Source organism: Aethalodelphis obliquidens, unplaced genomic scaffold (assembly GCF_003676395.1).
Source record: "Aethalodelphis obliquidens isolate GAN/ISIS:26980383/991018 unplaced genomic scaffold, ASM367639v1 scaffold94, whole genome shotgun sequence".
Taxonomy (NCBI): Eukaryota; Metazoa; Chordata; class Mammalia; order Artiodactyla; family Delphinidae; genus Aethalodelphis; species Aethalodelphis obliquidens.
The window spans coordinates 495,436-523,218 of NW_020838038.1; the positions used below are offsets into that span (position 1 = coordinate 495,436).

Genomic DNA, 27,783 nt, shown 5'->3' on the forward strand with positions numbered 1-27,783 from the left:
AGCAACCCAGCGCCAGAGCCAGGTGCCCACAGTCTGCCCCTGCTGGGCTTCCTTTTCCGCAGAACCACAGTAATTCAGACTTGTTCCCCACTGTGGACAAAGCATCCAACATGGACCCCTCAGTATCAGAAAAACCTAGGCTTCCTGACAAGTTCCAGCACCCACGGAATAGGAGAACGGGGCTGTGTATTTATTTACGCACGAAAAGGAGCCAGAACGATTTTTCCCGTATAAATATTTCTCTAACTTCTAAAACGAAATGATGCTTCACACTAGGAGTACTGTTTAATTATTACTGCTGTTGTTTCAATGTCCGACATCCTGTGGAAAGACCACCAGAAGCCTGGGTTCTACTCGCAGTTCTGTGCCCCTTGGGCAAGTCACTGAACGTTCCCAGGATTCAAGTTCCCCATCTTTACAAATCAGGGTTTGGCCTTCCTGCTGTCTGACAAGAGTCCTGTCTGCTCTGTTTATGCCTCTGCTTTCTACCAGTCACCGAAATTAAATGAGGTTGCATCATCCCCCCCAAGAAAGACTCTGTATTCAAGCTATGGCAGGATGCACTGGGGGAAAGACCCTGGCCTCTGGGATGGAACGATGGTGATTCAGCACAGCAGCAGTGGATCCAGAACGACGGACTGAAATCTTTGGGCCTCTGTAAGTGCGGATCCTAGAGGCTTCACAGAATGGTTCGTAGGATCCAGGGAGATGACAAAGTCCTTGACATGTCCCTGCTTACTAAATATTAGTTCCCCTTCCTGCGGTGGGAACAGAAGAAGATGAAGAAGCCAGGATTGGGGTCCAAGTTCAAAAGAGGAAAGTCTGGAGCTCTCCAACTTCCTGTTTTCTTTATTTTCCCGTCTTCATGGTGCGTCAAGTGTAAACAAAAATGAGGCTACTAGAGATCACTCTTGCTGGGGGGTTGGGGGGCGTATCTTACAATCTGGAAACTGAAAAGAAAGCTGCCTACAACCAGGGAGCCTGTGACCTCTCTGACAGGTCGGATGTCCCCGGTCTCTGCTACCGGTTGACTTGGGCAGCATTCAGTGTAATGACCTAGAGATCCTAATTCTCTGAGTCACTGTCAGAGCTGCAGTACTATACGTTCTCCTTGGAAACGGTTTATAATTTTCCTGTTTATCTTTGGGTCATTCTGCTGCCATGTTCTATACCATGCACTTCCTCCAGAATGCAAGCACGTAGCCATCTGTCACAGCTCGGCTACTGTTTTCAGAAAATTCCTTTAGGCACATAGCAGAGTCACTGGATTCTACTACTGAAGAGACCTCGGAAATTATGGCGTTCTGTGTTTTTTCAAACCACAGTGCGTGACCCTTTAGTGGATTGTGAAATCCGTTCAGCAGATCAAGATGAGCATTTTTTAAACAATGAAGTAGAGGAGAGTAGAATAGAAAATACCACAGTGCACCTCATGTAGTACTGTTTCGTGACGCTCTTGGTTCTGTCACGTATGTGTGCATTTGTATGTGTGCATGCCGGGGAGTGACGTAAACATGTATTTCTTGCTCTGGGCAGCAGTCAGCACACTGAAAGCTACTGTTTAGGCACCCCTCGCAGGTACTGAGGAGGAAATCAAGGTGCAAAGATATGACCCAAGATCACAGAGTTGATTTTTGGCAGAGGCAAAAGCAAAGCTGAGGTCTCCTGACCCCGGGTCCATGCGCACTTCCCCTGGCAACGTTCAGCCTGACCGCTGCGCCCTTCGTCTCTCTCAGTGCTTATTTGCTATCTGTCACATCTATCAGGTTGTCCTTCTGAAAACAAAACCCGAAACTCAAAACACACGCTTTTCACCTGTCAGATATCTAAGAAACTAGCCATTTTCATTTTGGGACGCCAGAAACGCTTCGGCCCGGGGAGCAAAGAACAAGTTTCCCGGGGCTGCTGATGCTCCCGGTCAGCAGACCACACATGGACTAAACCACTGGTTTATAGACACTGAGGCAACAGGGTAGGTATTAGATTGAACGATATTAAATTAGTGATATTCAACTGTTTTGCTCTACAAAAACCATCTCAATAGCGCGGTCTAATAATTAGATCAACCCCAAGGTTAGCCTTACCGGGGGGCCGTGATGTTCTCAGACAGTGGTAAAGCACCTGCTTTCCAGCAAACCTGGGCTGAAAATGACCAGCCCGTCACCAAGTCATGACACCTTGGTGCCAGTTTTCAAGACTTGCATGCCTGAGCTTAAATCAGAGTGGGAGCCTGGCTCCACCCTTGCCTCATCAGCCCCACACCCCTTAAAGAGACACTGGCAGTTTTACATGTTTGTTTGCAAACAAGTTAACGTATAGAAAAGATAATACCCATCAGAAATAAGGAATTTGATCTTTCAGGAGAGCCAGATGGATCGCCAAGGAATACTTCAAAGATTCAGAAAAGGGTGAATTGTCACAAAGCTATTTTCATTATTTGCAGAGAACCAGGTGAGGCTGGTTACTGGGAGGGCACGAGTATCAGCTTTCGGTATTCTTGGTTCCTTGAAAGCAGGAAGATGGAGAGGAAGGAAGGCACTCTACCCACAAAGATGAATGTAGTGTTCTAAAGTCCCTTCATTCCTGCTCAAACTGCAGATGTGCTGTTATGAACACAGGTACCTTTGACATTCCAGGGCAGAACGTGGAGCTGGAGTGGGAGAGGCAGATCAGAAAAAGCATGCGACGATCACCTTTCTATTCAGGAGACACTGCATACAGCCAGTGGAGGTAAGAGGGAAGGGTTCTTTCCGTTTCCGTTATGGTGCACAGAGGCTCTCTGGTCCTCTTGGATAGATGCCCTTGGCTTGGTTAAATCGTGAAGCGGTAAGGTAATTAGCACGTGACACCCAGTTACACATGCTAATAAGTCTCTTCTCCTACGTAGAGGTTAGTCTCTTAAAATTTACTTAGAGATCATCAGCAAGGATGGAAATTTTAAAAATACTTACAAAAGGTCCCACATAGCACGTCCAGTGCACTGCACTTAGAATTACTTACTTGCTAATGAGTATCTTCATAGGTAGAGAAGTGACGCCCTTTATTGGGCCAACAAAGAAGGAATAAATATATGAGCCTGCAAGCCAAAAGGAATTCTTTTACAAGGACCTTTCCACTCCCAAAGCCAAGACGTTTATTATAATGAGCTGGGTGCTCTCAATAGAAGACACACATAGTTAACACATGATATATTGAATCTGGAGTCAGAAAAGACGTGTTGTCTTTTGGCTCAGCCTGAGTCTAGCCGAGTCTGCAGCAATACTGAAGGAGGCCCACTCTTCACGGACAATGGCTCTTTCTCGATCTGCCCGGGGAGGACAGGCTCAGAGAATGGTTCCCCAGGACGGGCATTGAGGCAAAGGTTCAGGAGGTGATACTAAGAAGCTACCAGTAGGGGGAGGAGGGAAGTGAGAAAGGGAAGGGAAGGAAGCCAATAGAGGGTGTACGTATGAGCATGTTATCATGGTGGGTAACGGGGGCTGGATCCCCTTGGGGGACCCCTTGGAGGCGAGGGAGTTGGGATATTGATCTACCACTTCCCATCAATCATTGCTTGAAGGCTGCCTAGGTGCCAGAACAGTATCTCCCTGGTGCTTCTAGAAAAGCAGGCTCCTTAGTCAGAGAAGGAATGCAGGTCGTGGGAGCTGTAAGCCAGGCTGCTGTGCACTAAACTAATAAGGGTGAGGGAATATGGACAGAGCACTAGTAGTCTTGGGGGTTTTAGGAATGTGACCCTTAGAGAACAAGCATTTGCATTTCAGACTTGGGATGTCTTGATTGCTCACCTGGCTAATTTTTAAAGTTCTCCAATGCCAAAGTAGCTTAAAATGGATTTGTTGTCAAAGATCCCCCAAGAGTGGCCGTGAAAAACCCCTGGTCAGGCAACTCTGGATCCTGGTTGGAACATTAGCTGGGAGGGCCATGGCCTGGAGGCCTGGCTGAGGGGAGGCTGCCTTCTGTAGAGGCATGGACTAGGGGCCCTGGCTATGCCCAGGGTCCTGCCTCCTGTGTGGCATTGAGCAGGTCACTGGACCTCCTACAGTCTCTTGCCAGCTCTGGAGTTTTAGGCATGATATGGGAGCCCAGGTTCCTCCTGCATATTTGCTGCCCCAGACCTGGAATCAGCCCTCTCCCGAGAAGTCCTGGCTCTTCTCGGAGGGAACAGGCTTTAGACACCACATTCCGCACGCCAGGGGTATTCATCGTTGCTGGGTTGTCACTGACTCTAAGCTTCTTCAATAGACAAGACGAGAAAATAGGTGAATTTTAGAAGGTGAAGATGAATCATGTGTTGAAACCGCTATTTCCAATTCAAATCTAAGATTACGGGTTTCAATTTAACTTTCTTGATTTTATAATTGATCTCTTTCCTCTTAGGCTGAAAAATCTTGATTCTTAACGACAGTGGCATAACTTCTTACTTGAGTAGTCTCAAAATGACTGCAATAAGACAACTGAATTCAGTTTTAGGTACCTTTTTGTTTTGCTTTTTGTCTTTGGGATATTTTCTACTAGAGATGGACAGTAAGAAGTACTCGGTTTAAAAGTCACACGAAATGATTGAGGGTGTTGAATCCAGTAATTGTTAAGGTTCTGTATATTCCTTTGGGTGCATGAAATGAGAGAAACCAGAGGCTCCTGACTGCCCCATTCAGGTGGATGTAGTTCGTAAATTACTAAAAAAAAAATCCGTCTACAGCTTCTGCATTTTTAATTTACAGCTTACTTGAGAAAAACATACAAGCCTTCTTGCCCTTCACGCTCATCTGCCCCGTGTGTTGCCATATTTAGAAAACTAGGAGTTCCTCCCCTTCCCTCCTTGCCTCTGGGATGTTCTGCCACTGGCCCTCGGAGGGGCTGGACTGGCTTTGTTGAGTACCAGCACAGAGAAGCCCACGTAGTGATGAGGAGAGCCTTTGATCTCCAGAAGACTTGAAAGCTCAAGCCCGGAGGTCTTGACATTTAGCCCAGAGATCAAACACATATGTTGGTAACTGCAGGGAAAAGGGAAATGAACTAGCCATTTTTGAATCCAGAGCCTCTGATGGAAACTCCATAAGCAATGGCAGAATCTACGGAAGGCCGTGGGCCCATCAGAAGCTGAGTAGCCTGTCTAGGGAATCTCTCTAAGGATGTGGGTGAGTGGACCACACACAGGGATCAGACTACTTCACCTATGAATGTCTGTAAATGAGCCCAAATACCAAGACACTAGGCTGTACCGTAGGAAATGGATATTTTTGTAGGTCAAAATGGTTAGAAATATTGTTGATTTCATATGGTTCAACTGTATAGCTCTTAAATAAGCAAATGAGAATCCAAGAACTCAGCAATCTTTCAAAAGAGATAAATGACCCCCTACTTCTCCCTCCCAGGTTTAAGGCATTTGTCATGTTTCTCTTCTCAGGTTGATTTGCTAAGGAGGCAGGTAGAGTGAGAGGAAAAGAGAGAAAAAAGCTATAGCAGGCAGCTGGTTCTAGAGGGTCGCATTAGAGGACAAGGGACTTGGGCCCCAGCGCTGGCTGGCACAGTTCAGAGGCTCACCAGTAGATCTTGACCCCAGTCCCGCCGAGCGTACCGGAGTCCCTGTCTAATCACATTTGGGTCTGGGAAATGGAATGTGTAACCTCTTATTAAGTTCAAGGTACATACTGTGCAGATGTACTTTAAAGAGAAGGAGACGCCATCAGTGCCCTCAGGAATTTCTAACCTGGTAGCCACATTAGACAGGTTAGATGATGAGCCCAGTGGGACCAAGTGTGCCCCCTGCGAACGGTACAGAGTGCCATACAGGTCCAAGAGAAACGCTGTCTGGTTCGGGAAGGGGTACAGGGAAGAGGTAGTCTTGAAGTGGAGTCAGAGTTGATGGATAGAATCAGCAGGGAGGTTGGAAAACGCTGGAAGAGAACCGTATGAAATTTCCATTTTGAGGTAAGAAACGTCTGACTATTGGCGATTTCCTATGAGGCAACCCAATATGAAGGTTGGAAAGAGTGTCAGTGCAGGTCCCAGGAGGAGTTTACTGCCGCCGGACCAGGGATTGTGTGAAGCACAGGGGGCAGGTTAGGGGCCGCCAAGAAGGAAGACAACACTACTTAGTGAGCATGATGTGCATGGACCAGACACCGAGATAGGCTCTGGGTAATATCATTTGGTTCCCACAGTAAAGCCAGGAAACACATTTGATTATCTCTAATTTGCTGAATAGGCATAGAGAGGTTAAGAACTTGCCCAAGGCCCCAAAGATTATAAATGGGAGAGCCAGAACTCCAAGTGAGTACAGCTGAGTCCGAAGCCCCATACCCCTTTCTGCCTTCTACCCGGCTTTCTAACCCACACCACTGCCCCACACAGGAGCAGATATCTGTGTGGGAAGGCCACGGTCATCCTGGAAAGGAAGACTGAAGTCGTTCAGTGGAGAGCCCTGCTGGCTGGGTTGAGGAACCTGCTATATAACGGGGAGTGTCGTAGGTGCCCCAAAGCAGAGCTCAAGACAAGCTGTTTGTTTAAGGATAGAGATGGGCTTCCTTGTTTATATTTTGCATCTTCCACCTAAGCAACGGGTCTAGAATATGGACCTGTATGTTATAGGAGCTCAAGTCTTTTGGTTGCATGGATGTGATTCAACTCCATAAATGGTTCAAGCTATACATCTTTGTGGCCCTTTCTCTCTCCTTTAATCCACCTTCTTTCTTTTCCTGATCTCTTTCCTCCCAGATCAATTCTACTCAATGCCCAGCTCAAGTTGTACCTTCTCCATGAATCTATTCAAGATTCATGGACCCCAGGGCCCAATAGGTTCATTCATTTATTGAGCAATGAGTGATTAAGGACTTGCCATGTGCCAGGCACTGTGCCAGGCACTGCCAGTGGTGGACATGACAGACACAGTCCTTGCCCTCATGGAGGTCACATCCAGGAAGGAGGAAGGCTAGGAAGTGAAAAACTGACTGATAAGGAAGGATGTAATCAGGTAATAATAGGCACTCTGATGAAATAAAGCAGGGGGGTGAGAGAGAGCAAGGCTACTGGGAGGCATGGCATGGAGTAAATGACAGTAGATGACCAGGAAGGCCTGAGATTCTCAACTAGGCATCAGAGATACCAAAGTAAGGGAGAGAGAGAGGGTGCCTGTCCATATGGCGCTGACCTCTAGAGGAATGAGCTCTTCCTCTAGCTGAGTGTGGCAGTCTGGCCTAGCTAGTTACCAGTCATTTCCTCTTTTTCGGCACACAGCTGGACTACATTTCCCAGCCTCCCTTACAGTTGGGTGTAGCCACGTGTTGAGGTCTAGCAGTGGCACGTGAGCAGAAGTGATCTGCACCACTTCCAGCATAGCTCATAAAAATCTCCCACATGTTTTCCTTCATGTTCTTGAGAGCTTAGAAGCCATATACTGAAGATGGTAGTTTCACAAGATAAAAAAGAGCCTGGATCCTTGAACTCCGGCTAGGAGAGCAGCTACCCACCAGTGACGAAAAACCCATTTTGGACATGATGCAAGTGAAGAATAAACCTGAATTTTATTAAGCCAGTGAAATATTGGGGGTTATTTGTTCTGACAGCTCACACTACACTAATTCACTGAAGTCACTGTGTCATTGCCATGGCTATTCATTTGACCCATTCTCAGCCTAGGACATGGTCTTATCATATTACTGTTTACCTCTGTACTCTTAGTTCACTTTTTCTTTCTGTAGGTCGCACCCCTTCAACTCAGATGGCAACAGTGCAGTCAGAGGCCTGCCCTTCCAAGGTGAGTGCTTTGATATCTTATCTGCTCATTAAAGCGGGATTCCGCTTTCACTGCTGCATCATGTCAATGGATGCTTTTATGGCCCTTTGAGTCATTTGTACTTTTAGGTAAGGGAATGATCGACGCTTTCTCTTTTAGTGAGCTTAGAAGACATGTGTTCTAGACTACCACAAATACAATCCTTCCCCAAATTATGATCATTTCCGAATTGGTGGGGCCTGGGTCAGTATGACAGTACTGCTTATACAGTTGTAGCTGCTTATTTCCCTGTCAGACTGTTGGCTTTTTCAGGACAAAGAGTACTTCTTGTCTATATCTCAGCACGAGGCACAGTCAGGCACATGGTAGGTGCTCAGTAAATGCTTGCTGAAGGAACGAATAGGGTTATTTAATGTTGTTAAACACACTGATGTGCTATGGACAGAATCTGCACAAGTTTTTGTTCTTCAGGAAGCATCTTTAAAGCCCCCCCTCCCCCCCCCGTCAATTTACAATCAGCATTAACAAAAGCTTTTCCTTGAAAACCAAATGCATAGAGTCAGGCTGAATTCCGAGTCGCTCCGGGGCGTCCACAGAAATGAGGATTGTGCGGGAGGGCACACTAAGTAGGACTCTGCTTTCCTGCTGCTTTGCTAAGTGCTGGCTTTTCCCCACCTTTGTTCTTTCTTCCCAAACTCTACCTCCAAATTATCTCTGGGAGTCTCCAGGCAGAGTCATTCTTTATCCTGACACACGCCTCCCTAAGTCACCTACCCAGTGAAAGCTGCAAGCACCCACTTAGCCAAAATACTGGGCTCGATTTCTCTCCAAGGCCAGTACCCAGGCAATGCACGCGCAGCTGGGTACTGGCCTTGGAGAGAAAGGCAGTGCCTTCTCAGCGCCCTCAGAGCAAGTCGCCCAGCCCCACACAGGCTCTCGCCTTCACACTGCCCTCCTGCTCCAGATAGCAACTTGTCTTTGAGTGTCACAAAGCAGAGCTTCACTGGTCAGAGACACCAAGGCCAGACTGATACGGCAAAAGAGCAAGATCAGGAAAAGAACAGGCTATCCTGTATAACCTTGAAGAGTAAAGAAGTTCTTTTATTGTTGTTTTTCTTTTACAGCCTCAGACCCATGCAGCAGTACGAATTGAGGTTAAAACACAGATGCCACTAACCTGCACACCAAATGGCATGAGTCAGTGACACCAGCTCCGAGACCTGTTTTGAGCCCAAGCAACCGTCCAAGCCACACGTAGGTCACCTTGCTTTGATCTAACAACAGGTCAACCTCAGAAAGAGGCATTTCTGACAGAATTTCACCCACTGAAGAAACAGCTGGCTAGTCCGTTTCTCTTCCCAGTAATAAATGAGAAGCATTTATTACTTCATTACACTTACCCAACCCATAGACCACCTTCTAAACTGGCTGTTTCCTGAAAGCTGCCAGTGAATTCAATCAAAGGTATAGATTCAGTCCTGTGTAGACATGGGACAGACCCCTTTTAGTGGGCTGTCACGGGGCCCCCTTCTGTCATTTCTGCAGGGAATTAGGTATTAGGGCAAGGATGTTTACATGAAGAGGTGAAGAGAGTGGAGAGAAGGCAGGTAGTACTTAAACAAAACGTGGCGATCTCCTTTTAGTTAAGAATGAGGTTCAGCCAGTGTTCTCTTTTCTTAAAACAAATTTTCTTTAAAGGCTGTCAAAGCAATAGCTTCGGTGAGCACATTTATTTACCTTCTATCCACGCGTAAAGGTTTGTTCTTTCCAGAACAATAGCCACCTGGGACAAGTGACATGCAGAGGTGTCCAGATTCCCATCTCTCTCACCACTGTGTCAGCTTACCAGTGTGCCCTCCCAGGTCTTCTTCAGATATTGGCTACTGGCTAAAGCCCATTCCAGAAATACCAGTGTCCTGTGTGGTAGCGTTTTCTGCAAACCCACAGAAGGTAGGATCTACTGGGACTTTCCAGGCAAACTGCCTTTTCAGGGGTAGCAGACTCCAGAAGTTCCCTCCTCCTGGGGTGCATTGAAGCCAGTGGCCCGGAGCAGGCTGTTTAGGGTCTGAACCGTAGGACTGTCAGGGCCTTTCTAGTAACAAGTATGGACTTGAGCTTTTGTATTTATTTGGATAGACCCCAAAAGGCTCATCTCAACAATTAAGAAAATCCTAGTTGAATATTTACTTGTTAGCTAGGACTCCCAGACCGTTAGGCCCTCCCTTCGCCTCCTGCTTCCCTGGACCGCACGTCTCCATCACGCTCTTACTCCACTTCCTTTCTCTGTCCCCTTCACACTCCTTTCCCTTTTGTCCTGGGCGAGGGCCTGGGTCTCTAACAGACCAAGACTAGCCTGCCCTTTTTGGATATGTTACATTTTTCAGCCTGTAAAGAAAGTCCTGGTGGTGGTGTTTTTTTGTTGTTGTTTTTCTTCCATTTGGTGTACAGGGCCAAAGTAATAGCTGTTATGGCCATGACAAGAATGAAATCATTTGAGTACTGAGAAAAATCAAACCAAGAAAGGAATGACTTGTCACTCTCTGATCTTCACTCTTTATCCATTAACACACACACACACACACACACCCCAACGATGCTCACGCAACAGGTATTAGTCAGGCACCTGCATGGCCCGCCATTGAGTAATGTTCACCCTTGTTCCTACAATTTATTTCAGGCCTGCTTCTCCCACTTTCATGTGCGGACGATAATCGTGATGTCGACAACAACTTGCCATCCTTCTCTGAATATTCATTCAACAAATAATTACTGTGCATCCACTGAGTGCTGTCCCTCCCCGAGGCACTGAGGTATGAAGTCTCTGTCCTCCTGGAGCTTGCTGTCCAGTAGGAGACAGAGGGGACAGATAAACACATAGATACGATATCAGGTGGTATACGTTCTGTGAGGAAGCAAAGAAGGGGGGTAAAGGACTAAAGACTGGTGTAGCAGACGAGCCCGGTGCCTTGCCAGCATCCCCGCGGCATTCACCTGGGCACGCGGAGGCTGCCTCCCGTGAGCCCCTGAGGCCCTCTGCCTGGGGGCAGTTATTTTTCTGGCCGTGGGAGAACGCTTGGCCCCCAAGCGGGGTAAGCAAGAAGTATTAGAGAACATCTTTCTCACTTTCCTCATCTCATAGTTACGACATCTCCTTTAATCCTTTCTTTCACTATTTCCTCCAGTTGGTTCACTTCTCACTTCTCTGATGGCTCTTTTTCTGAGAGTTCTGCCATTTAAATAAAATGCGTCTACCACTGATTGGGGCAGGGAAGCTGGACCGTCCACAGCCCTGCTTGGGGAGGCAGCCTCCAGGCGAAAAGCAGCAGGCTCCCTGCAGTGGCGCCCCCCTCCCCCGAATTCTTTTAGAAGATGGGAGACAGATCGTCTTCTCCTGCTCCATCGCCATCATCATTGTCAAGGACACCTTCTCCTGAGAACTCATTATCTGCTGAACTTCGGGCCATTTGTTTGACCGTCATCATCTCTGACCCTCACACCAACTCTGAAGACCAGACGGTAACTACAGCCCAGCCCAGGGAGGCAACCTTCCCTCCTACAGCAGCCGAGGCGCTCCCCTCATACCTCTGGCTACACAGGACACACCTCAGCAGCGATTCCCGTGGCCACAGTGCCCTCACCATGCATTCTGGGCCCCGCCAAGGCAGTTACTTTGATCCTGAATAGGAGACTCCATATCACACGGGACGTGCAGTTCTTTTTAGGCAGCTGGCATGAGCTTAGCACAGATGCCTCCCGGAGCAGGACTGCTTTGCTGCCTCCTGGGAGGTCCATCATCAAAACCTCCTGCCCCGACCCACATTGTGACTCTCTCCATTCGTGCTTCTGGCTGGAGCTACCAGGTAACCGACGTGGGAGTCTATGACTGCTTCATTTGGCTCAGAGTTCCTTCTGGAGGAGCTGGCGTCTCAAAGTTGGTTAGCAGTAAGCGAGCCCTGAGGTGCTAGCTATTAAGGCCTGAAAGGTGGGCACAACTGGGCTGCGGTCTGTGTGGGTGGTCCCCAGGAAGTCCCCTAGCGTCTCTAGGATTTCGGTTTCTCTCAGGCTGGAAGCAATCACATGGTTTTTAGGGCTCCGTTTCACCCCTTTCTTGTCCTGTCCTTAGTGCTTACCAAATGTCTATGTGTACATCTACATTTTCGGCTTCCTATGTAGTCAGACTGAGGCCAAATGACAGGGTGTCAGCTACTAGCCAGTGGGACACAGGCAGCATTAATGTACACCACTTCAAGGCTTGGTCCTTATAAAACCTCCCAGGAGTCTTGCTTCTCTCTTTTCCTCCACTGCTTGGGAACTACACATTCTAGGCTTACATCAGACTTTGTGTGAGGAAGAAATAGAACTATTATTGTATTAAAGCACTGAGCTTTGTTGGTCTATCTGTTAGCATAGCATAGCGTAGCCTATCCTGACTAATACATTTTCTTTTATTCTGCCTATTCACTCATTCATCCACTCATTCAGATGTCATTCGTTCACTTGATATTAATTAAGTGCCTACTACATGGCTGGACACTAGTACCCTAGCATGAATATACCTTGGGTTCTTCCCCTGGAGAAGAGGTGGATATCTAGGTGAGGAGATGGAGATGGAGATGGGAGCAGAGACAATAATAATACAGTGATAAGTGTGTACAGGGTGCATAACATTGTGTTATGTGCAGAGAAATAAACATTCAGAGGCCTTTACCTTTAGAAAACTTCAACTATACTCTTTCTAGTTTCTTTCTTTATCCTTTTTTCTAGACAGTGCTCACCCCTGCATACTGTGCCAGTTCTAAAAACAAAACAAAACCAAAAACTGCATTTACCACCACTCTCTCCTTCCTACCAGCCCATCATTCCAAATCCATCTTCCTGAAGTACCATTTCTATAGGTCATGCCCCCGTCTGAAAATCATTCAGGGGGGTCTTTCTTTCATCGCCCACACAAGGTCCAAACTCCTTAATTTGGCATTGATCCAGTTCTGAGCTGTCTTTCTAACATTATTTTCCTCTTCTCCTTCAACCAGATGGCATAATCCATGTCCAACGACCCACACCATTGGTGATCCCACTCCCATGTCTTTTCTCACACCACTGTTTCCTCAGAATTCCCCTCCTTGTCTGCCTAAGTCCCTTTCTCTCTTCAGAGTCCCACCTCAAGTGATATCTTTGGTCTTTCTGTCTACCCCAGGCTATAGTATTAATATATTCAGCAACTTAGATGAAACGGACAATTCCTTGGGAAAAAAACTAGCAAGGGACAGAGAAAAGAGAAATAGTCCTATATGTCCTAAAGAAATTGAATTCTAAATCAAAACCTTTCCCACAGAGGAAATTCCAGGCCCAGATGGCTTCACCAGTGAATTCCATAAAACATTTTAGGAAGAAATGATCCGATTTACAAAAATTCTTTCAGAAAATAGAGGAGAACATTTCCCAATACATGGTATGAAGCTTGTATAACCTTGATACCAAAACCTGATGAAAGACACTTCTAAAACATCTATAGCTAACATCATATTTAATGGTTAAACAAACATTGGCTGCTTTCTCTAAGACAGGGAAGAAATCAAAACATCTACTTTCACCAGTATAGTAAGACACAAAGATATGAAAGGAAGTAGCAAATACTGTCATTTCCAGCAAAATGATTGTGTAGGTTTAAAACCCTATGAAATCTACAAAAACTGCTAGAACTAAAGAGTAAAAGTAGAAAAGTCACTGGTCAATATATTAGAAAAATCAATTGTATTTCTCTCTCTCTATATATATATATACTAGTAATCAAAACTTGGAGAATTAAATAAAAAGGAATACCACTTACAATATTATCAAATATGTAAGTCTAACAGAAGATTGTGTGTCCTCTACCCTAAAAACTGCAAAACATTCCTAAGAGAAATTATAGAAGGCCTAGGTGATCAAAAGCTATACTATATTCAGGGATCAGAAGGCACAACATTGTTAAAGATGTCTATTCTCCCCAGATGCATCTATCGATTCCAATCAATGGCCAACCAAAATCCCAGCATTTTTAAAAGAAATTGACAGGCTGATTCTGAGATGTATGTGAAAATGCATAGGTTCTAGAATAGCTAAAATAATCTTGAAAGAGAAGAACAAATTGGGAGGATTTATGCTACCCGATTTCAAGACTTAGTACAAATCTACAGAGGTCAAGACAGGGTGGTTTTGGCAAGAGAGCAGACGTACAGATCGGTGGGGCAGAACAGAGGGTCCGGAAATAGAGCCACACACCTACAGCTGACTGATTTTTCGTAAAAGGCGTTAAATCAATTCAATGGGGGAAAAGAAAGGTTTTTGGTTTTTTGTTTGTTTGTTTTACAGATGGTTCTGGAACAAATGAATATACGTATGGGAAAAAATTAATTTTGACCCCTACTTCACTCCATACACAAGTAATTACATAAAGATCACAGACCTAAACACAAAAGCTAGAACTATAAAATCTCTGGAACAAAATACATGACAAAATCTTCATGAACTTAAAGGAAGCAGATTTCTCTGACAGGGTTCAAAGGGACTGGCCACACAAGAGAATACTGATGAACTGGACTTCGTCAAAATTTTAAAAATGTCTGCTCAGCAAAAGAATGCCATTTAGAAGTAAATTGGCAAGGCACAGGCTGGGAATAAATATTTGCAATCCTATATCTGACACAGAACTTTCATTCAGAGTATAGAAAGAGCTACTACAAATCAATAATGAAAAAACAAAGGACCCAGTTAAAAATGAGGAGAAGGCATAATGACATTTCAGAAGAGAAGGTATAGATATATGAATGTCTAGTAAGCTCATGAAAAGACATTCAACATTATATGTCAGCAGAGAAATTCAAATTAAAACCACAATGAGATACCATTTCATATCCACTGTAATGACTACTGACGTACCCAGTGTTAGCGGGGATACAGAGCAACTAGAGCTCTGGTACATTGCTGGTGGGAGTGTAAAATGGTACAACCATTTTGGAAGAAGCTCTGCCAGTTTCTTATAAAACTAAACATACACTTAGCCTGTGACTAAGCATTTTCCCTCCTAGATATTTACCCAAGAGAAATGAAAATGTAAATCTACATTTACATGGACTTGTACAAAAGTATTCCTGGCAGCTTTCGTTCATAATGGCCCCAAACTGGATACAGCTCAACTAAGGAGGTAAACTGTGCTGTATTCTTACAACGGATTACTGCTCAGCAGTGAAAAGGAATGAACTACTGATACATAAAACAATATGAGTAAATTTCAAAAAGTATTATGCTGAATGAAAGAGGCCAGATATTTTTTAAAAATCATACTGTATGATTCAATTTACATGTAGTGCTTGAACGGGCAAGTCTAATCTATGTGACAGAAATCATAATAATGGTTGACAAAGGGGGTGGAAGATTGGAAAGGGGTACTAAAATTTGGGGGGTGATGGAACTGTACTATATATTATTTTGGGAGGTGGTTGCACAGACGTATATGTCACAGCTCATTGAACTCAACACTTAAAATGTGTACACAACTTAATTGTATGTTAAACTATATCTCAATTTTAAAATTACTCCTTCCACCACCCCCAGAAAACCCTGTTGGGTGCTACTGTAATGTACTGTTATGATTTTCATATGCAGTTATCCATTTTAAACTTTCCTAGATCCCTCGGCAGGACCCGCACGGTACTTGGGACTCCATATTTGTCGAATCAATGAATGAGTAATAATCAGACAGTGTAAAAGAGAAATAAAAGGTAAAGGAAGACTAGAATACGACACCATACATAATTCCACTGTTTCCATTTTTCCGGGAGTCAACACCATTGCAAACGCAGGTCCCTATCTCCCAACACATAACAATAACCCGGTGTCTAAGACATCTTGCTTTTATTTACAATAAAAGAGGCAAGGAAATAAGAGAAAGCTTTTGTCTCCTACCTCCTTTTGAGGTGACACCACATAATTATTACTCCGTTTCTTAACTCTAGTGCGAGAGACCAAAAGACATCGGATGAATCACCTTTTCATTCATAAAACCCTGCTTATATCTTTCATCGCTTTTATCCTCCTAGAATAATAGCAGAGAAACAGCACTTGACGGGCCTACATTATCAGACTCTATTGGAAAGGTCTAGATAAGAGTGCTGAACCACCTATTAGTATTCTGCATGCAAACCCTTCTCCGTAACCCAGAGTCATCCGTATCCTGGCAACCCTCAGAATTTCATTCTCATTGAATTGCTAGATCTTTATCAAAATATAATTAGAGCCTTAATTCGAAAGATAAATTTTGATTGCCAGTGCCATGCCGAAAGGAAGGAATAATCAGGTGGGAGAGCGCTTAGGCACAATTGTTAACCATATAATCAATGTCATGGATCACGCATCCCCTAAAAAACATAACTTTGGGGGAAGTTGTGAGGGGTAGAGCAAGGAGGGGAAGAAATCATTGAGGCACCAGACTTACATTATGTTTGCTCGTTTTCTCATGTTGTTGCTTAAGTACTTGTCATCTCTTCCCAACTGGAAGAGTTTGGGGAAGGCCCATGCTGTGTGTCCTGCTTCTGTGTGTGCTCACAGTGGCCCAGTCCGTAGCAGGAAGTAACGTGGTCTACAAGCCTCCTATCTTGGGGTCAGGTCTCCTGGAAGCAGACTTTGAGATAGACATTGGCGTGTGGGAAGCTTACTAGCAAATGCTCTTCAGGTCAAGACCTATGGAGGGAATTAAGCAGGACTGGGCAGAGAGAGAAGTTGGGCTGTGATACCGTCACAACAGAGGATCAGCCAGCCCCATTGGGGGAGCTCTGGAGCTGGGATAGCTCTGCAGAATTGTCCTGAATTGCAGCGTGACCAGTCATTGGATGTGCGCTGACCTGGGAAGGGCTGTGACCTTGGGCAAGGTGGCTCTCTTCAAGGACAATTCCCAAAGAGGGACTTGGCTGTGAGGCGTCAGCCACCAGTGCCCAGCTCTGACGAATGAGTGCCTGGGGAGCAAGCGCTTGAGTCCTGATGAGGAAGGGGGATATAGGTGGTGCATCAAAGTAGCCACTGCCCCTCCACTGGCTACAGTGACTCAAGGGCCTGGGGAAGATGATCCGAAATGGAACCCTGACAGATCGAACCCACTAGCCCATCTGTACAGGAGAGCAGCTCTCCACCCTGTTGCGCATGCTAAGTCACCTCAGAATGTGTGACTTGCTGGGAAAGAGGAGGTCTTGTCCCCTGATCCAACTGGCATGCTCCCGACTTGAGGGTGGGTACTGGATACTTAAAAAAAAAAATCAATAGCTCCGAGACACAGTCTGCAAGGGGCCAGAGAACAGAAGTCACACACTTCAGTTCCCTTTGCTTTGGGGCAGTCACATCTGCAGCCTCACTGCTTCCATGGTCGTAAGTGGTTCATTAGTTTGGGGATGGAGAAAGCACCAGGCATATATAACTGTCTTTCTCCATTGGAGTAAAAGTAATAGAGGTATTTAACCTACATTTCCATGTACAGTCAGCTTCTCCTGAGACCTCTGGGAATGCTCAAATCTGTAAATACAGAAGCTTCAGAGTTCACCGCTGTGCTAGGTCGTCTGTTTCCACCCGTCCTGGTATTCACGCCCTTGGTTAATTCCCTGCCCTGGAGTCTGGGCTGGTCCTGTGACTTGTGTCATCCTGTTGGTAAAACAAGTCACAGGCCCAGCCTTGAGAAGGCCTGGAAGCTTCTGCCTTTGCGCTCTTGGGGACCCTAAGCCACTAGGTAAGAAGTCCAGCTTCTGGACTTCTGGCAAGGCCACTTGGACAGGCCCTGAGACTACTACACAGAAAGAGACAGAAGCACAGCCAACCCAGCATCCCAGCGGAGCCTAGCCCCCAGGCGACATAGCAACTGACTGGCCACCGGCAAGACTATCGCAAGAACTGCCCAGTGAGCGCCTCCCACACTGCAGAATCTTGGACCAGCCGACCGGCTATTGTTTCTTAAGCCATTAAGTTTTGGGGTGGATTCCTACACAACAATAGATAGACAAAACAACCCTAATTAGCAATTACCTCGAGTCAAAGGGCTATGCTGGCCTCGCCCCACCCCTATCAAGTCAACTGCCTTTTAAGGTTGAACTGAAGAGTCCTTCCTCATTTGATGGCCGCTTTTCACAAGGAAACGAACATTTTTATTACATCATAATAGTTACCGCCTACCCAGTGATGAATAGACCAAAAAATTTTGAAGGAGAAAAAAAATCCTCACTAGGCTGTCGGCACCGGAGGTCAGGGATTGGGCTCTCTCACTAGCTATGTAGCTTAATCCTGTGAATCGTTTTCATATGCTGGGGGCTCAAATTCATGCCTCGGTAAGTTTACAAATGGCTCCCTGTCATGGACCTCCAAGGTCATTCACCAAGAGAAGAAACTCAGAATATTAAATCCTGAGATTCAGGGTCAGTGTTGGTTGGACACGGAGCCCACCAGGTCAGAGATGGAGTGTAGCAAGATGATCCAGGGCTGGCTTCTGGAGCCAGATCACCTGGGATCAAATCCCAGATCTGTCACTTGTTGGCTGTAAAACCCTGGGCAAGTTACTTAACTTCTCTGTGCCTCAGCACCCTTATCTATAAAGTTGGGATAATAACAGTCCCTCCCTCGCAGGGTTACTGTGAGGATTAAGTGAGTTAATATATGTACAGGGCATAGACCAGTGCCTGGCTCTTCTGAGCCTAACTCTAAGTGGTTCTGCAGTAAAAACAAAAAACAAAAAACAAAACAAAACAAAACAAGAAACCAAAAAACCCCCCAAAAACAAAAACTCACATGGACCTTAAGTAATACAAATAGCTGTTTTTAGTGACTATACAAGATGAAAGCTATCTAGGGACTGTATATCAGCTTTCTGAAACTATATCCCGTATAACTTTTCATAAGAGGGCAGAGTGAACAGAGCATGGCAGAAGGAGCACTGAGCCAAGAGATGGAGACCTACATTCTAATTGCAGCCCTGCCATAAACTAGCTGTGTCACATTGGGCAAGTGATCTATAACATGGGGGATAATACAATGACCTTGCCTAAAGAGGCTAGACCAGATGGTCCCTCTAGGAACCTTTTATGTCTCAATACCTTTCCAAATCCTGAGACAGGAAAGGGCAAGTGGAATGACGACCGTTTTAAAGATGGAGACACGTATTTGGCCACGTGACTTGCCCAGAGCCAAATCCACTGCCAAAGGAGAGCAAAACAGGGGCATCTTCCGCGCCACAGAGCTTACTGCTGCGGCACAGACTACATTTCCCAGCTTCCCTTGCAGTTTGATGTGGCCATGTGATTGAGTTCTGGCCAGTGGAATGTGGGTGGTGATGAGGTGGGCTACTTCCAGTCCTCCTACCGTGCTCTCTCTTTCCCCTTCTGCTGGCTAGATACAAAGGAACCCAGGAGGGACTCCAAGGCCCTAGGGGATAGCAGAGCTGCAAGAGGGCATGAGACCAGGTTCCTTGTCATCACAAGCCAAAAGTTGATTAGGCTTTATATGATTAAAAAAAGAAAAACGGCATTGTGTTAACATCCTGAGATCTGGGACTTAACTTGTTACAGTATAACCTAATCCATACACTCAGTGCGAGTCTCTAGTTAATGGCTGATTCAGGTTCTGAGCTTCAAGAGGAAGCAGCCTTTTTCTGTTTCAGTGCAAGAGATCACTGACATCTTATTTGTAGAGGCAGAGCCAAGACAATGAAGTCTTTAGGAAATCTGAATCCCAACTCATGGCCCTCCCACGGGCCCTTCTCAGGGTGCCAAAGAGTTAGCCACTGTTGCACTGGGCCTTTTGGCTACACTGAATCATCAGCAATCTTGCATCTTCTGTAGGGAACACAAAGATGAGGGGCATTTTAAAGATAAACCAGCAAATGTTCTCAAGCCTCTAAGAGAAGACTGATCAGGAATGATGAGAGGATTTAGCAGAGGTGCTTTCTTTCCCAGTCTCTTCCTTCTCCCAAATCAAACTCTACCTTAATATTGTCCTGATGATTATATTTCTGACCTACCTACAGAAAATAAAGGTAAAATTTTAAAATCAAAATTCACTTTCAAAAGGAGGAGAGAATCACCCAGTAGGTTCCGTCTTGAATAGCGAACTGATGGTGGTAATTTACACCTTCCCTCTTAAATTCCCATACTCTTTAGTTTATTTCTTTCACCGTTAAAAAGTTAGGCATTTACATTTTTTCAGCCATTACCAATGCATTTTTGCAAAAAAAAAAAAAAAATTCCTATCATTCAACCAGATCAAGAACAGATGGGGCCTGTTTTCTTCAAGCTGGACTTTGCCATCTTTGCTGCCAAAGAAAAGGCGAACATGGGGGAAATTAAGGCTTTTGAAAATAAATAACGGGAGAGCCCTGGCAGGCTCAAGGGATCCAGAACCCGCAGGAAGAGATCTGAGCTTCCCACCATCCACTAGGATCACTGAAGTCCTCAGTCCCTTCCTGTCTCCCTTCCATGTGGTACCTTCCCCATCAGCTGGGGCTGGTCCCCTTCAGACAGACTGGGTACCTCTCAATTTCCAAGAAGAGATTCCTCACTCAACTGTCCAGGGATTTCCATCTGGAAAAGAAAGAGGGGCACCCCAGCTACTATCTGCACCCAGGAAGCTGGCATGATTTAAGCACCACCCGGACCCTTTGGTCTCCGTGTATTCTGGGCCAAACTCCACTGCGGGGAGTGGCCTCCTGGCCCCTAGGCACAGAGGACGAAGCCTCACATATGGCTAGGCAGAACTCAGAGGGAATGTAAAGCTGCAGATACCCATGGCTGGGGGCTGGGGAGGGGTCTCTGTCTGGACTCCCATCCCCCAATCTTGCAGCCCAGTTGCTTAGGACCTCACATAGGGATGGATGGGCTGCTGCTCTCTCACACAGATCAGCTTCCTAGCATCCCCACCCTGTCCTGAGACTGGTGGCTGAACTGCTCTGAAGGATGTGTGCACCTGGTCACAGGCTGTCTGGGGGCCCAGTGTGGCTCACCCTCACGCAGCTGGGAAGGGAGACCCCATCCTTGTAATAGTGGGGTCAAGCTAAGCTGCATCTCCAGCCGCAGGGTATTTTTAGACGCTGTTATCTTTGTCTTGCTCACAAGCAGCTGTGAAAAACAAAGTGGTGACCAGGAGGCACGAAACTATAAAATAAAAACCTCATAAAGCAAGAGCTCCCAAACTCAAGAGCAGAGCACACTATGGCTAAAACGCTGCGCACCATCATGGCGGGCCTGCTTAATCTTCCCCTGAGGGGGCACCAGGTGGGGCTTTGCTCTTTTACTGTCCACCCATTCCGGGCCTGGCAGGCCCTGGGCAGGTCCAGCTTTGGCCCACCGGCCGGCAGGGCTAGTCAGCCAGCAGCCCTACTCACGCCCACAGACGGTGACCCAGGTGCACAGGTGTGCCAAGGGAGCAGGCTCGACGGGGTTAACACTGCCACAGAAGGAAAAGCTCCAGCTCTCTCGCCTCTCTTTTCCAGCTCATCCTTAACAGTCCATTTGCCTTACAGCATCACAGCCAGCTCCATGACAGTGAAACCCCTGCACAGGCAGAATGTCACCCAACACCAAGTGGCAGGGCAGGAAAACAGGATGGGGCACCAAGAGGTATCCCCCAACTTCTCCCGAGCCCTCAGAGCCCTTGGAAGGCCGAGCCTCAGGGTGCCCTCCCACTTAACAGTGCCTTCGAGTCCCTTCGCCACCAGACCAGGCAACCCCTGCAGCCCCCTCTACCCAGCTAGTAAAGGCCCTGGCAGCGGCGTGTAAGAGTGCCGCCCCTCCCCCAAACCCGGGCTGGGGGGTGGGGAGGAGGCGGCAAACTTCAAAACTGCAGCTGCGATATGCTTCAAAAAAAAAAAAAGAAAGAAAGAAAGAAAGAAAGACCCCTGAAAGCCAGAGAAGCTCCCCTCCTCCCTTGGAGCTATGTGCGGTCCACCTTGACCGCCCGCTCATCCTCACTCTTCTCTGCCAAGGGAACCCGGCTCTCAGACCTCGGCCGGGGTTATTTCCTCAGGCTAGCGCGCGGCGGGGCCGTGGCTCTTGCTTCCTCCGTTCCCTAAGTTCACCCACCACCCAGAGGTGTGAAAAATTAGTTAAAAATGATGTCACCTACCCATACCCCCTCCCTCCCACGCTGGTCCCATCTCAAACACACCCGCGTGGCCTGGGCTGTGAGTCGCAGAGCATCCCGGGGGGTTGCGGTGGGGCGCCGCGCCGAGGCTAGCCTCCCCGGGTGCCCGCTCAGGCTCAGGCTCGGGCTCGGCCCTGGGAAGCCCGCCGGCGCATCGTTCCCCCGCTGCAGAAATCCTACCGCCCGTGCGCCCTGGGCGCGCCGCCGGGCCCCGCGCCGGCTCCCCAGGAATGCGGCCGTCAGGTGAGGTAGGCATGCGTGCCGGCTCCGCAGCGAAGCAGCAGCTGGCTGGGGCGCGGGGCTCGCGATCTGCCTCTTCTCCCTCTCCCCGCAAAGGAGAGGCCTCTCGGGGGCTTTTCAGCGCCTCGTTGCGTTAGGACCGCATTCCCCCTTCCTTTTCCTTTTTATATTAGTTTCTGCTTCAGATGCAAAAAGGGAGATCGCAGGAGTCCATGCCCAGCTCCAGCCAAACTCGGTCCACAGGCTGAGAGAGAATTATGAATGGATGCTGCCTTCTGATGAGGAAGTCGACTGGGGAGGTCTCTGCGCACGGCGCACTCCATCAAAGCCCGGGCATTGGCCCCTCCACTGCTTCAGTGCTGCAGGCAGAGACACCTAATTGACCACTGGGAAATCAGGTGCCTGGAGACCTGGGCGGGACGTAGCCCCAGGGCCACGCTGGGATCGAGCGCCTTGCCTGTGTAGACAGCTTCGATTTACAGCCCAGTGAATGGAGGGGACTGCGGCAGCCAAACCTCCCGGGCAGCAGGCACGGCTGCACCAACGCTCTGCAGACAGCCGCCCAGCTCTGTGAGCATCTCCTGGCTCCACTGGGCTAAAGGGAACCTGCTAAAAATAATCCGTCCCCTGCTGCCAGCCGCAGTGAGCTGCAGGACTCAGACCCCAGCCCCAAACTCGGTGGCGCGCGGGAGCCGGCCACAACGCGGGCCCTGTGCACTGAGACAAGCGGGGGGCTGCGGAGGATCCCGGATCCGGATTTCTGGTACCTGTGCGTTTCCTTCTCCGGTAGCGCGACCGCTGGTGCTGCGCGTTACCCATGCCCAGAGTGGCGGCGGGCTCGGCACATCACCATCAGGCTGGACCGACCGCGGCTGCTCAACACCGCACCCCCGTGGCTCCCTTCTCACCTCCCGGCTCCCTGGTCTCTGGCCAACAGCAGAGGAATCAGAGACGCCAATCGTGCCAACTCCTCCAGCCGGGGCAAGAGGGAGGACAGAGACTGGCGTGGAGCATGTGCCCACGCGCGTAACAGGATTAGAGCGGCCCGAATATTGTAACATTGCGTCCCCTCCCCCTAGTCATCTCCGAAACCTCGCAGCCTAGACACAAGTCACCCTGCCCAGGCTTAAAAACACTGCAAAGACAGTGCCTTCCCAGCGACGTGCTAATCTCCAGGGAAGGGTAATTCAACCAGCTCTGAGGATGAACCAGGGTTAAAAGCCATGGCAGTGTGTGCCCATGCCTTAGGCTGGCAGGTTCTCTATGTAACAACCACATGCAGAAGACAGAAAGCCATTTAGGGCCACGTAAAACACAACACTTATGGGATATATCCTAATATATAACAAGGGAAAAACCAGTGAATGAAATTATCCAAAATGTGCCTTGTGGGAGGCAGTTTTCGGTAATTTGTCTTGATGCCTTGGAAACCCATTTAGGGAAAACTTGACTATTTTTTGACCAGGATACCTATCTTCCAATAGGGAGACTTATGCCCTGGGCAGATTTGCATGCCAGAGCAGTACTGCGTCCACGAGGCCCCTGACTCTTCCATAATTCACAAATTGTGGTGAAACACTCGACTTGCCAAGGTCACAAGAAATCACAGGGTTTGCGCAAGCACTGGTAGAGAGTACTTCCCAATTGGCATTACTACGAATTATGACTGTGGTCACATAAAGTACCACATGCAACCCAAGTTAGTCTGGGTTGGCTGCTCTCCTCTGACCCCACTCACACCAACCTCCTCAGACGGCTGCCAGCCTCCAGCGGAGACTAGAGAAGGTGGCTGGAGTCCCCCCTGGAAGACAGAGCGCGGCTAGGTCAGGAAGGATGACGTGGGAGGAGGTGGCACTGTCACTCCCCCAGTGAGGCTGAGAAGAGTCATGAACCCCAAAGTTTAAGGGGTGGGTAGGCAAGGGAAAAGAGCCCACCAGAGACAGAGGGAGAGAGAGGAGTCAGAGACAGACCAGGAGGGAGGGAGGGCCCCCTCTTAGAAACCGAGGGACCAAAGGGTTTCACGAAGGCGGCATGATCAAGAATGCCAGACGTCACTGAGGGGGCAGTGGGGGCAGTACCCACCGCTCCTTCGTCTCCAGGAGGCCTAGTGGAGTGGCCACGGGGGTGTGTGGGGTGGGCGGGGAGGCCAGTCAGAGCTGCTGAAAAGAAAAGGGAAGGCTTTCCCTTAGACTTGCTCATCAAAGGACCAGCAGCACCCGGGAGCCCGTTAAAGGTACAGAGAGCTCCGGGACAGACTCCACTGGGGCACGGGGAGCCCCGCCATGTGTGGACTCAAACCGGTCAGGCCCTGAAATGAGAGCTTATGTTCAGACAAGCAAAATGGCCCCCCTCTACAGCGATCCCTGCAAGATCGTGGGGAGCTGGTGGCCAAATTACTAATCACACATCCCAAGGAGATGAACCGCGTTGCTCCGGGTTTTCAGGGCTGCTCTATCAAGGGAGAGCCTTGGCAGTGAGGCCTGCAGAACTCTATTAAGTGATGAAAATGGCCATCCGTGTCTTGCCCTTCGCAGTGATCTTTACAATTATGAGGTTGTTGTTAACAGTGGTGATGAAAATAATGATATAACTAGATTACTTACATCTGGATAAGGTTTTAGCGAGTCCCGTGGTATAGAGAAAAAAAAAAGAGAGAGAAAAAAAGCCCAAAACAACCCTGGACTTTGGTCCCAGAAAGACCTGTGTTTGAATCCTAGCTCCTCCACTCTCAGCAGTATGGCCTTTGGAAAATCATTTGACTTCCCTGAACCTTGGTTTCCTCACTTGTAAAACGCAAAGAGGAATGCCTAATTTACAGGGTTGTTAGAAAGAGGAAATAAAATGATAGATACAAAGCTCCATGATGGTGCCTGACACATAATAAAAGCCCAGCGAAGGTAGTTCCTTCCTTGAGACCTTCCCGCACATGCTCATATTGGAGTTTTTCTGAGTTCCCTACCCCCTTCATGGTGGTTAGGGTCCCTGTTGCTTCCTATGGTTTGAGGGTCCAAAAAGAAGTACGTATTGAACGTCTCTTAGATGCCAGCTACTGTGCTGGGTTCTGGCGGGGAAAGAGCAGACTCTGGGCCCTTCTGGAGCTGGCATTCAAAGGGCGGAGTTTACGTCCCAGCCCATGTGGGTGTCCTGCTTGTTTTTTCTGTCAGCCAAGGGTACCAGGTCTCAGGAGGAAAAGAACTGCAAATGTGTCCTCCCTTTAGGACAGTGATGGTCTAGAGCAGGGATCAGCAAACTCCTTCTGTGAAGGGCCAGGTAATAAATATTTCAGGCTCTGAAAGCCACGTGGTCTCTGCTGCCATGACTCCACCCTGCTGTTATAGCTCAAAAGGCATAAATGAATGGATGTGGCTGTGTTCCAATAAAATTTTATGCACAGAACAGACGGGGGGTGGGAGGGTGGTGGTGGGGATTTGGCCTGAGGGCCCTAGTTTGCCAGCCTCTGATCCTTCAGTGTGACTTAGGACAGGACTATTCCCTTTCACTGGTATTACCAGGAAGTGTATAAGTCTTCACAGGTGATTTTCCATACAATTCAAGTTTATCCAACCAAGAGCAGTTTACTGAAGCTCCTTGTCGTGTTAGAGCATATTTTATACTTTCCCCGGAAAAGACCGGCTAGTTTGTTGTTCAGCAAACTGTCTCTGCCTTTCTCCTCCAGCCAGCCTCCCTCACAGACAGGCGCAGCCATGTAACTGTGTGCTAGCCAGGGGGATGTGGGAAAGGGCTGTGTGCCTCCAGGTCTGGCCCAGAAGAGCTCCTGCCCGTTCCTACACACACTCCCTTCTCTCCCCCGCAGGAGGAACAGGGTGGAGAAACCCCAAGATGGAAGGCGCCTGGGTACCAAATGACTGCATGCCGACCTGCATTAGACTGCAGTGTGAGAACGAAGCCACTGAAATGGTGGGGGTTGATTAGCAGAATTAGCCTACCTTGAACAATTCACTTTCCTATCTCTTTAATCAGATGATACAAAACACAATTTAATGCTTTGCTGATTACTTAGGGTCTTTATTAAGAAGGCTTATTATTGGTCTCTATGGTAACACATTTCAAAGACTCCTTTTTGGATTTCCAAGCTCTTTCCCTCATGTTTAGTCCCCACTGTCATTCCTCTCTCACCCTTCTTCTAGGTCCTTCCCCATAGTTTGAATCCACGGTGGGCTGAGGAAAACAGACACCATGGCTGGGTAACATCTGCCCATTGAAGAAGAGTTACTAGTGGTCTGAGCGAGAACCTAAATGAGAAGCGCGGGCTCGCCGACAACCATTTGCAGCCTTGGGAAACTCCTTGCACTTACTTTCAGGCTCAGTGCTGTGTTCCAGAGAGCTGAAGTTATTGGAAGCTCAGCATCTCTGAAAAGAGTGGGGCATTTTGGTATTGTCTAGCCTACAAGTTTTCAAAGCTTTAATTCTCCTACTAGTCATCTTGGGGGAATCTACAATAAAGGTTCTAATTCTGTCCCTTGACATGCATGGGCTATTCAACTTTCAAAATACTGTCACTTCCTGATTTTCTACACATAGAGGATACCCCTCATATGCCCCAGATCTGTTTTTTTGTTTTTTTGTTGTTTGTTTTTTTTGCGGTGCGCGGGCCTCTCACCGCAGCGGCCTCTCCCGTTGCGGAGCACAGGCTCCGGACGCGCAGGCTCAGCGGCCATGGCTCGCGGCCCCAGCCGCTCCGCGGCACGTGGGATCCTCCCGGACCGGGGCACGAACCCGTGTCCCCTGCATCGGCAGGTGGACTCTCAACCACTGCACCACCAGGGAAGCCCCCAAATCTGTTTTAAACTCGCCTTTCCTGCTTAATTCTTTTGTTGACACCTATATTATAGGAGCTGGAAGAATCGACTGGAAAAGGCTAAACAATTTTATTCCTGTTCCAGACGTGGTATATTATCTTTATATCTTGGGACAATTTAGCAAGGAAACCCAGCTGTGCTTTAGACCTGGTCTTTGGGTTATTCTGATCGGTGGGGCTGCGGTCCTCTCCCAGCATGAGATGGGCAGCAGGAAACACATTGGTGGGGCACATCACGGGGAGAGATCTGGGGAGAGGCCTACAGACTCCACATACCCTGACAGTCTGATTTCACTATTTTATTGAAAGAACCAAGATGACTGTATGTAAGTGATCCTTTTGGTCTGTTTCTTCATCTAGAGAACAAGGACGGTGGAGATGACCTGGGAGGTTTTCGCTAGGTCTCTCACGCTGGAAGCCTATTGTTCCATGAAACCTGGAACCAGCACCACCTTCTGAAATGATTCCTCATCGTCAGTTCTTATTTCTTCTTGCCATTTCTGCTGATCATCCAGAACTGACCACCCTACGCGTAAATTTCAGCATCTGCAAGGGCAATAATATGTTCTGGCATCTGCCCAGCCTGGGTAACCTTTTTGCCCCAGGCTGACCTTGTTGGTGACCTTGGGGATCCCAATTCCAGCTCCACTCTCCAGGATACACACCCTCTCTGTATGTTTCCCTAAGGTGGCTTCCCCGCTTTACTCTCTTTGGCTCCAATGCTAGAAACCCAGTTTGGCCGCCAGTTTATTTCCCTGGAGCAAGCTGGATGCCCCTGCATAAGCTATGGCTGTGGCGGAGCCTTACTCCTGATCTCTCCTATTAGCAGCGTCGCTACTGCTGC

At 47.8% G+C, this 27,783-nt stretch overlaps 1 protein-coding gene and 1 long non-coding RNA gene across 5 annotated transcripts in view; one reads left to right on the plus strand and one right to left on the minus strand.

Annotated features, from left to right (window-relative positions):
* The window catches only part of LOC113614339 (uncharacterized), a 96,543-nt gene extending 70,504 nt beyond the window's left edge, over nt 1-26,039 (plus strand). For 2 of the 3 annotated variants that reach the window (XR_003430591.1, XR_003430589.1), the window contains exons 4-7: nt 2,599-2,730; nt 7,701-7,756; nt 8,860-8,989; nt 10,413-26,039. This is a non-coding gene — a long non-coding RNA (uncharacterized LOC113614339). The remainder of the gene's footprint in view (nt 1-2,598; nt 2,731-7,700; nt 7,757-8,859; nt 8,990-10,412) is intronic. The other variant, XR_003430590.1, reaches the window with a different exon arrangement.
* The window catches only part of NHS (NHS actin remodeling regulator), a 349,152-nt gene that overhangs the window by 69,459 nt on the left and 251,910 nt on the right, over nt 1-27,783 (minus strand). The window lies entirely within an intron of this gene.